Source organism: Lissotriton vulgaris, chromosome 2_1, assembly GCF_964263255.1.
Source record: "Lissotriton vulgaris chromosome 2_1, aLisVul1.2, whole genome shotgun sequence".
NCBI classification, from domain to species: Eukaryota; Metazoa; Chordata; class Amphibia; order Caudata; family Salamandridae; genus Lissotriton; species Lissotriton vulgaris.
The window spans coordinates 401025475-401036243 of NC_141687.1; positions in this window are offsets into that span (position 1 = coordinate 401025475).

Below are 10769 nucleotides of genomic sequence, written 5' to 3' on the forward strand. Positions count from 1 at the left end.
TATTTCATATTTATTATGCTTACCTGCATATAATAACAGCTCGGATTTTTCTGGTCCGTGACTGTTCAACACTTCAGCATTGGAGTAGTGGCTTATTCCGCTCACTCTTCTATTGTAGGATACCCTTTTTTTAAACTTCCGGGTTCCTGAAATGCATTAATAAAATATGGAGCTATGAGTGGCCATTCTAAACCTATCTTTAAACAAAGTCCTGCCGAGCCCAAAGTATTTACATTTATGGCTCTGCCAGCTCTTAAATTACCCATTTCATTCTGCGCTTACCTCTCGGTAACACGGCGTCCCCTTAATCTCGAGCAGCACGTCTCACCATCATACGTGTTTTGGCCGCCATTTAAGTGCTGGGACCTTCGTCTTTGCGGTTTGTCACGTGATCATACGTAATGCTTGGACAACACGGTGTTCGGTTCTTCTACGTATATTGTTCCCTGGGAAACTTGCCGCTTCCCTCTCTCCCTATTTGGGGCTCTTTTTTATATGCTCTCGAAATCTTTAATAGAGCAAATAAAGCGGAACTTCTCTCAATGCAAAATCTCCCTTGGCCTGTAGCGGCGATTAACAAATCTATATACAAAACGTTTCCTCGTTTTTTTTAAAAAAAAAGGGGGGAAAAAGGATAGAAGAATTCTTTCAAAGAATGTTTCTAGTATCAGAAATATATTATTACAAATCTCGCTACTTATTAGTAAAAAACCTTTATTGTGGTGACTTGCTTTGCATATTTTATATCCCATTGTGTAACAGTTCACATAATCATTTCAGTCTACAGTCAAGGGACCTATATATAAGAAATACAATTATTTTTATTCCAGTTAGTTAATGAAGAACATATATCTTCAGTGAAAGGGTACATTTCAAATGCAATTCTTTATATTCCAGTTAAACAATGATGGACATCCAGTCCTCTCGTATTTAGACCTTTGCTGACTGTATTAAACCTACAGATATACCACTGTTCTCTCAGCTTTCTTTTCTTTTCTAAGTCTCCTCCTCTCATGCTCCCTGTGATTTTCTCTAAAATGAACCATTTCAAATCATCACAACCATGTTTTGATTGTTCGAAATGTTCAGTCAGTGGGGCATTTTCCTTCCTTGTTCTTACTGCGGATTTATGTTCCAAGACTCTGAGCCTGAGTTCCCTACTCGTTTCCCCCACATACCCCAGTCCGCATGGGCAGATTAGGAGGTAAACGATATTTTAACTCCGGCAGTTGTTTAGGCTCTTGCTTTTAACTTCTAATCCGTTGAAGGTAATACTATTGGCGACTATGCAATGTTCACATATTGAGCATGTGCTGCATTTGTTGTTTCCAATGGCTTTCATATTATAAAAAGTACTTTGTGTTATAACCTTCGTCTCTCTGTAGGTACTAACCAGGCTATTTCTGATATTTCTATTTTTTTCTGTATGCAAACAAAAGCCTCTCTAGTTTTACTTCCTGACCATCATTTATTATTTTCCAGTTTTTTTAATAATAATATTCTTCATTTGATTACTTCTCTCACTAAATTGGCTCACAAATACAATTTTTTCCACTATTTGGTCATCATTTCTAGCTCTATTTTGATCCAACCTATATTCCCTATCATAGTATTTAGCTCTTTTGGAAGACTGTTTAATAAGTTTCCGTGGGTATCCCCTATCCATCAATTTCTGCTTTAAAAATTCTGAGTAGTCATCGACTTTCCTCTATTAGACATGTCTTCACTTACTAACGTGTCAGAATGACTTTCACTGGTCCAAGCATTTTTAAATGATCCTTTGTTTGGGTTTGAAAGAATGGGAAATATTCCATTACCTAAGTTGGGGGCTATCTCGCTTTTCTTATTTCTGGCTTTCCGCTCTTTTTTCCTTTGTCTCTTTGTTAAAATTTGCTTTAAAGGCTCATCATTTCTTGTCTCTTTCTCAGCTTTTGTATTGGTGACTTCACTCATTATAGTCTTTCCAAGTGCCAAAAAAGCCCCTAACAGCTTCCAACTATCAGGCACTATAACTAGTCCCTTACATACTGCAAAACATCAGCGAACTGAGATGTTAAGCATGAATCACTTGTCCATTCCAACTTCTGACAAAAAGTGCAAAAAAATTGGCGAGGATTTAGTCCAAGGCTCAGACAATGATAACAAGGAGGGGCAATTGCTATCAAGTGGCATTATATTGAAATCAATGCCACCAACATTGCAAGTGGATGATCAGCCAGTAGGTAAAAATACTGCTTCAGATAGTACAATCAGCCATGCACAAATGTCATTGTTTAGCAAAGACGGGGCAAAGGCAATTTCAGTCTTTCTACTCAAACAATATCAGACCCGGGTATTCCAGCAGTATGGATACTCTTTACTGTGAGCGTCAAGGATTCACCTCAGAAACATTAAGTACTCCGACACAGGGACCTTTGAAATTTTGTGTAATGAATACAGATGTGGTACAAGCAAAGGAGGTATCCGGCATCGCGACATGGACAAATACTTCCAAAACTGGCAAAGAGCTGCACCAAATTATTTGGATTCCAGAGTACAAGACACAGGTAGGCCATGACATATTGAATAGGAGCAATATCCTGAAGCTTATGGCTGAATTTGAGGACCTAAAAGATATTAAATCAAATGACCTTGAGCAGGTACAATTTCTTAAAGGCCCCAACAACACATTAAATGAACAAACACTGACAACCTGGAAAACGCCAGCAATAGCTAAAGCAATCATGGGGAGATCAGACACTTTTCAAACCTGGGGCATCCTAATATCACATCCTACTTCCCCACGCTATCCGCCTCCTCTGAAGAAGCCGGGCAGTGTTCAACTTATCAGGAAAATCAATGAGGCACATCCGAACCTACAAAAGCCAGTCTACTCAATTCTATATAATGCAAAGGGTAGAAGTGAAGCCCCCCTTGCATGTGTAGGAACGGAGCTTGGTAATGGGGAGACGCAACACACAAAGGATAACTGGAAATGGCTCCCTAGTATGCTAAATGAAAAACTGAAGATCTGACCGTTTAAAAGTAAATCGAATCAAAATATTAACAAGGACATACATGTGTTATCTTGGAACATTGCAGGCGCAAAAAGATTACTAGAGGGAGGATTACCCTTGGCTGAATGGGGTGGATGTGACATAATCGCGCTACAGGGAACATGGCTACGAGAAGAAATTGCTCTTGTTGGCTTTATACATCATAGTGTAGTGGCTGAAAAATGTAAGACCTATGGCCGTGCCATCGGAGGCCTGTCAGTATATGTGTCAACATCTTTAAAGATTAACTCGAAACAACTACAATCTTCAGATCCGAGTATCCAACTAATTAAACTAACAGATCAAAATACTAGCAATACCAAGTCAACAATCTTGATCAATTACTAAACGCAACCCAAATCTCAGGTGAAAAAGACAAAGAATGCAATATTGTGCAACGCTATCACGGACTTACGCACTACAGACCCAATGTCTAATATTATAATTACTGGTGATTTCAATTCCAACTTGATTCTAACTCCAGAGGAAGATGATATATTAACAGCTGATAACATCTATTGGGGTGTTCCTCAACAGACACAAGGTGGAGCAGGAACTCAGAAGGATCTTTTAGCAATCCAATTAGTGACAGAACTAGAGTTTCTTGGTATGCGTGTTCTGAATGGGAGGACTCCAGAAGACCAACCACCTAGGAAAACGTATCATGGTCCACATGCTCAATCAATTTGGACTTTACAATTGTTAGTCTTTCATTAATCCCATTAGAAATTAGCTTTTATATTGAATACACTCCGATGAGGGATCATGCAATGCAACATACCAAATTCAACCTTAATATGGAAAGATTGCAACCGTTGTATATACTACAAGGTCATTTAAGTTCAGCTAATCTAAAACGTATAAACTGGTCCAACTCAAATGAAATCGAGTGGTTTAGGATAATGAAGGCAACATTGAATGTTCCAGGGAATGCAGCAATGAATGCGATCCAAGCATGGTCTCTTTTTTTGGAGAAATTAAAACAAAAAATGAAGATACCTGTCATGAATACCAACACTGACGGCGAAAACGTTCGAAAGAGCTACAAGACCAACGAAGGTTTCTGAGAACAACTCGCAAGAAGTTGCAGACTGCTGACAATAATGCATGTCAGTTGGTCACCTTTCGTGAGCAAAGAAATATATACAAAAATAAGGTCTGGGAATTTAAAAAGAGGACTAATGAGAGCTTTTGGTCCAAACTGATTTTTAGTTCAAAACTCCAGAACTCAAATACATTTTGGAAAATTATAAATCAGCTAACAAGACCTTGTAACGCACTTACATCGAATGTGCAGGAATCTGATTGGGCTACGTTTCTTGCGACAAAATTTACTGATACCTCTATAAAAATTCCAGGTAGTGATTTTTTCCCAAAAAATCATAATATAATGTACACAGTTAAAGAACAAGGGAGTCAGCCTTCGACTAGTAATCTTTGCAATGCATCAAGCTCTGGTCTCTCGAATAATCCATATGCGGCAGGCCCGAATGGCATACCCCAAGCAGCGTATAAATATGCACCTGAATTCTGGGGTCCACGACTGGCAAAATTGTTTGCAGACGTGCAAATTTGCAACAAAGTGCCAGAAAGCTGGCAAGGATCTTTATTTATGCCAATCTACAAAGGAGGTGAAAGATCAAATCCGATCAATCATCGTTTAATAGCGTTGCAGGACGTTGAGGCAAAATAATTTGCATCGCTCCTTCTAAACGACTTGGTAACTTGGACAGGTGAAAGAGAGTTGATCCCCATTAACCAAACAGGGTTCAGAAAGGGGATCGGAACAACATCAAATGTATTATCCATCAGCATGATAGCGGAAAAATGCATTAGACTTGAATTTGTGTTTCATTGATCTTCAAGCCGCCTTCGACAGTGTAGATCGAAACTTATTATGGTCGAAATTAAGAGCATGGGCCATACCAGAGAGCATTTTAAGAGGCCTGCTACTATTCTATTCCGATACCTGGATCAAGTCAAAATAGGGGATGGTTCCCGGCTATCGAGAAAAGTTTTTACATTGATTGGCCTTAAACAAGGGTGTGTCCTTGCGCCTCATCTATTCAATCTTTTTATCTCAGATCTTTCCGGGAAATTGAATACTTGTAATGCACATCCTCCGAAACTAGGCGACTTACAGCTCGCACATCTAGCATATGAACTCTCAGTTTTCCTGTTGGCAAACAAGTTGGCTTTAAATGTCACAACACTATATTTGGCTAGAAGGAAAACCGTTGGAGAAAGTCTCAAATTATAAATATCTGGGCTTCTACATAGATGATAAGCTTGACTTAATAGACCAGAAGAAATATCTGACGCAAAGAGCAGGAGCCTTAATATTTGAGTTAAGCACTCTGTCGAAGAAATTGGAAGGTCCATCATTAAAACCACTATTAATCGTGATGGCGAATAAGGTTCTTACAACTCTGACATATGCAAGTGTGGCAATGCACGGAAAGAATGCGGAACTATTAAACAGCTTAATAACTAAAATTTATAAAAAGGTACTTCGACTACCCATCATGTCCTCACCAGCGCAAATGCGCCTCGAATTTGGCTTAAAAAACGAAACACTGGGCAGACTATATTCATATATCAAGGTGTGGTACCAGATTAAGCAAAAAGCAATTGACAATAATCTTAATACCTTCCTATGGCAAGAGTTGAAAACACACAAAAAATCAAAAGAAAATCAATTCCTTACGCATGCGTTGGAGGTCATATGCTCGGCAAATCTTTGGGATAAAAATATGCCATTTGCCGCATTAAAACAGACACTAAACAAAGTAGCCAAACTTCATTCTTTGGTAACGGACAAAGACATTTTTTCCCATCGTTCCCATTCTTGGGCTGTGATCAACGCTTATAAGTCACTAACTCCAGCACCTTACTTGGAAACTTATTCTATCTTTATCAAGAAAAGGTTGATGGCAGTGAGATTTGGCAAACTTCCGACATTAGCTGAGGAGCCAGCTTGGAAACAGCATGAAGCTGTCACATGTCGACTTTGTGGTAGTCCCAAAGAAGATCTAATTCACATAATTTGTCATTGCAAGATGTTGACCAAGGAACGGACATACTTTTTAAAGCATACTTTTCGGATTGAGAGACTACGGACATGTAGATCTGCCATTATTGGAGACTTGGACTCAACTGCCTCTCGAACACACTGAAAGTTGGTAAAGTTCCTGCAGGCATTTGAGAAACGCCTTAAAAACACAGGAAGTCTATAATTGCTAATGGTTTATCTTCCTGCCTCATTTCCTTTTATCATGATTTGAATAATAGGAGGAAAATAATCCAGTTTATTTTTTTCTTCTTACTAAATTTTTTTTTTTAAAACCTTTATTTCAAGAAAGTAATACAAATACAGACCTACAACCACAGAGGCCAGCCAGTAGCAGTAAATATCGAAATCAAAAATAGAACACAGCTCATCAGCCGACAACCCGGGGGATCGGCAGCCATACAATATGCCCATACGATGTTCTTGTGATGATAGGAGGATAAATGAAAGGTTTCACATTTTATATTTTTTAAAAACAAACATAACAACAACATTCCGAGGTGATATCTATAATGTATGTGGCTGTCTCAGATAGCAGGGGGAGCGACCCAGCTGAAAGGCTGATGTGAAAAAGGATATGGAAACTCGAGGAGGGAAGGAAGGGGTCGAGAGCAAACAAGCAAGTAAAGTACAATAGGATATAGATGTATGGAATGCCCGGTTATGGGGACAGAGGAATATCATTTGTTTCTACAAAAGGGGGGGTGCAAATCTCTCCATGATATGAGTTCCATTGACCCCATATCCTCCCCCATTTCTTAGGCCTCCCACGGGCGATGTACACAGTTTTTTCTCTGAACATGCACCAATCCATGTTTTCCTTCCAGGTTGAAACCAGAGGTGCCCTTTGAGACCCCCACAGCTGGGCTATGTCTCTTTTCGCTATCATGTTGCCGAGGGTGGCCCATTGAGTCTGCGCTACGCTGTAATCATTCGGCTCCAAAACGTTCAACAGGAACCTTCTGGCCTCAGGCAATAACAAAACACCCGTAACCTCTTCCATAACCTCATGCACTCTTCTCCAGTACACCACTACGTCTGGACATTCCCACAAAATATGGAGAAAAGTAGCAAGCATACCGCAGCCGCGCCTACACAACCCATCCATAGAGTAACCCATACACATCAGGCGTGGACCCGTGACATACACGCGGTGTAAAATCTTCAATTGCACCAGCCGGAGACACGCCGGAATCGCGACTTCCTTAGGGGATGATATCGCGGCCTGCCAATCTTCGTCATCCAGCTCCAGCCCGTCACCAGTCCAGGCCCCACGAAGCTGTACAAGAAGATCCGAGCGATCATTGATGAGCTTTTTATAAATGAGGGAGATGGTACTATCAGGGACATACCCGCCAAGCACTCTGTCTTCCAGGGGAGAGGACTCTGGGATAGCGGTACCGGCTGGGAAGACGGAGTCAAGTGCATGACGAACCTGCATATACCGGAAGTGCTCTCTATCGCCCAGTTTATACTCTCGTTGAAGTTCCACGAAGGTTTTGATCCTATCCTTGACCCAGAGGTCTCCTACCCTACCAATGCCAATAAAATCCCATTTGTCAAATCCCTTCGTCGCCCAAAGACAGCCCAGTCTCTCCGCCGCATAAAGCGGAGTGGCTCTGGTCAGCCTGTCTGTCCATCCCGTGGCAGCAATCGCAGCGCCCCACACTCGTACCGCAACCCCAGTGGGACCGGTGAGATTTCCCCCCTCCGATCTAGAGTAGTGCGCCCTATTGTAATCTCCTCCCGGTAGCTGCCATTTATCCATCTCGAATGCCGGATTCGGAACCGGACCATACATTGCGTGGTTGACCGCACTCAGTTGCGATGCCCAGTAGTACCGTTTTATATTGGGCAACGCTATGCCAACGTCGTACCAGGACAAAGTCAATTTCGCCAGTGCAATGCGAGGTCACCCGCCCCATACCAGCTTCCTCTGGAGGCCCTCAATCTCCCGAAAATAACTAGCAGGCACTAAGTCAAGCGTGTTTTGGAGGGCGTACAGATATCGAGGGAGGGACATCATCTTAAACAGGGCCGCTCTCCCAACCGGGGACAGCGGCAAACCGCACCACGCTGTGACGTCCGACCGAAGCCGGCAGATTGGCGGAAGCAGATTCCTCTCATACCGTACGGCTGAGTCCAAGGAAATGTAAATCCCCAAGTATTTAAAGCCGTCGCGCAATACCGGTATTGGACAGATACGGGGCAACAGGGGCAGTTCTTCAGTGAGCGGGTAAATGCAGGACTTAGCCCAATTGATGGCCAAACCCGAGTTCCTCCCAAAGGAGCGTAACACGTCGAACAACACTCCTAGTGACTTACGAGGGGAAGTAAGGTATAACAGAATATCATCGCGTACAACGATATACGGTCCTCAAAGTCAGAGGACCAACTAATGCCTTTAATCGATGGCTCCCACCTAAGCCACGTGGCAAGGGGCTCAAGAGCAAGCGCGAAGAGGAGCGGTGATAACGGGCAGCCCTGTCGTGTGCCTCTTCCTAGGACGAAAGGCTCCGAGGCCGTACCATTGGCCACCACTTGGGCCAGTGGTTGTTCATAAAGAAGTCTGACCCAGCCAATAAAATTAGGACCAAAACCGAATTTTGCCAGGGCCGCCCACAAATACGGCCATTCTATTGTGTCGAAGGCCATCGAGGCATCCAAAGAGACCAAGGTGGCCGGCTCACGAAGTGACCGCGCCCTTGCCAGTACACCGTGAAGGCGGCGAAGATTAAGAGCCGTATTCCAATGAGGAATGAACCCGGACTGATCAGGGTGTATCAAATCACTGATCACCGTAAACAGACGATTCGCCAAAAGTTTCGCCAAAATTTTGGGTTCGACGTACAGAAGCGAGATCGGCCTATATGATGAACATTGATCACTAAGCTTCCCGTCTTTGTGAATGACGACAATGGACGCCAATCTCTGATCCCGGGGAAGAACTCCGAGATCTCACGATTCCAAAAACATTTGGCGAAGGTGTGGCGCCATCTTGTCTGGACACAATTTGTACAGCTCTATGGGGATACCATTCGGGCCGGAGGCCTTCCCTGAGCGAAGGGAGCGTATAGCAAGCGCTATTTCATCAGTAGAAAAATCCACCTCCATAAGCTCCCTATCTGACTCCGAAAGGCTAGGCAGCGCGATATCCCTAAGTAGCAAATGTGAATCCTCCTCCGGCCTGTCCGAGACCGGCGCGTAGACCTTCTGAAAGTGCTGAGCAAAAACCGCGGCTATCTCATCTGGGTCCACAACCCGTTCACCGTCCTCTCTTACCAGAACAGACACCACACGATTCAACCTTTCTCTCTTATCCAACCACGCAATCAACTTCCCGGCCTTGTCACCAACATCATACAAACGCCCCTGCTGCTCACGACTCATCATGAAGTAGTGTGGCTCACTGGTTAGAGGCGGCAGACCCGAGAGCAGAGGACGGCCCGGGACCAGGGTTCGATTCCCGGCGCGGCAGGTTTCTGGACCAGGGTCAGCGGACTCGATAATTCTCTCGCCTCGGTGCCCACTCTGATCAGCGATCACACTCGGCAACTCTGGGCATTAGCTTGCCTCATCTTCACTAACGGCCCCACCAGACCGCCGGGGATGCCTGGTCTCACCCTGGAGATACCCATTAAGGGACCATCTCTCAGGGAAGCCAGGAAGGGTTTTGCAGCGGTCAAAGCGCCTTGGGACCCAACGGGTAAGTAGTGCGCTATATAAATGCCAATACACACATACATCATCCTCGCCGCATCCGTCACCAGCGCTTTGTAATCGGCCTGTTTAAGGGCCAAAACATGCAAACCCTCGGGTGTAACACCAGATTCCAACTCTTCTCCAGAGCTGTGATTTCAGTCTCCAATCTCACCACTTCCTCATTCTTGCTTTTTATCGCGATAGCAATCAGGGACAGGGCTTGACCCCGGACAACCGTCTTATAGGCCTCCCACAGGGAAACTGAAGAGGACACAGACCCAACGTTCTCCGCAAAGTAATGGTCCATACATTTGACCACCCCAGCCCTGGTTTTCGGATTGCGTAGATGCCAGGGGTTAATTGGGGAAACCCGGCCCTCAGATCCCAATTATACATCAATCGTGAGCCAGAGAGGGGAGTGATCCGAGATCCCCCGAGCGAGATGTCGAATTTCCCTCACAGAGACCATCTGCACCGCTGGCATCAGGATATAATCGAGCCTCCAGAGACTCCCGTGCGCTCCCGAATAGGTGTATTGTGCCTGTCAGGGTGCAGGTGCCTCCAGCAATCCACTAAACCCAGCGCATCCAGGAAGTTGCTCATCCATAACTGTGCCCTCAGAAGAGTCCGGGGGGGTTTACGATCCTCGCAGCCACAAACAACTGAGTTAAAGTCCCCACCAACCACCAACATGCCCAGATGGGAAGTTCAATACCACTCTACCCAGATCAGAAAACGTGATGGACTGTAAACCCGGTGGGACATACACAGAAAGAACAGAGATCGTCTTCCCCTCCCAGCGACCCGTAATGGCCGCGTATCGGCCTCTATCATCTAGCACAGTATCGTCTATCTCCAAGGGGAGGGAACTCCTGGCCTGGACACCCGCCCCCCTCGACCCAGTAGTGAATCCTGAATGTGCCACCAAAGGGTATCACCTTCTATTCAATGCCTGGCAAGCA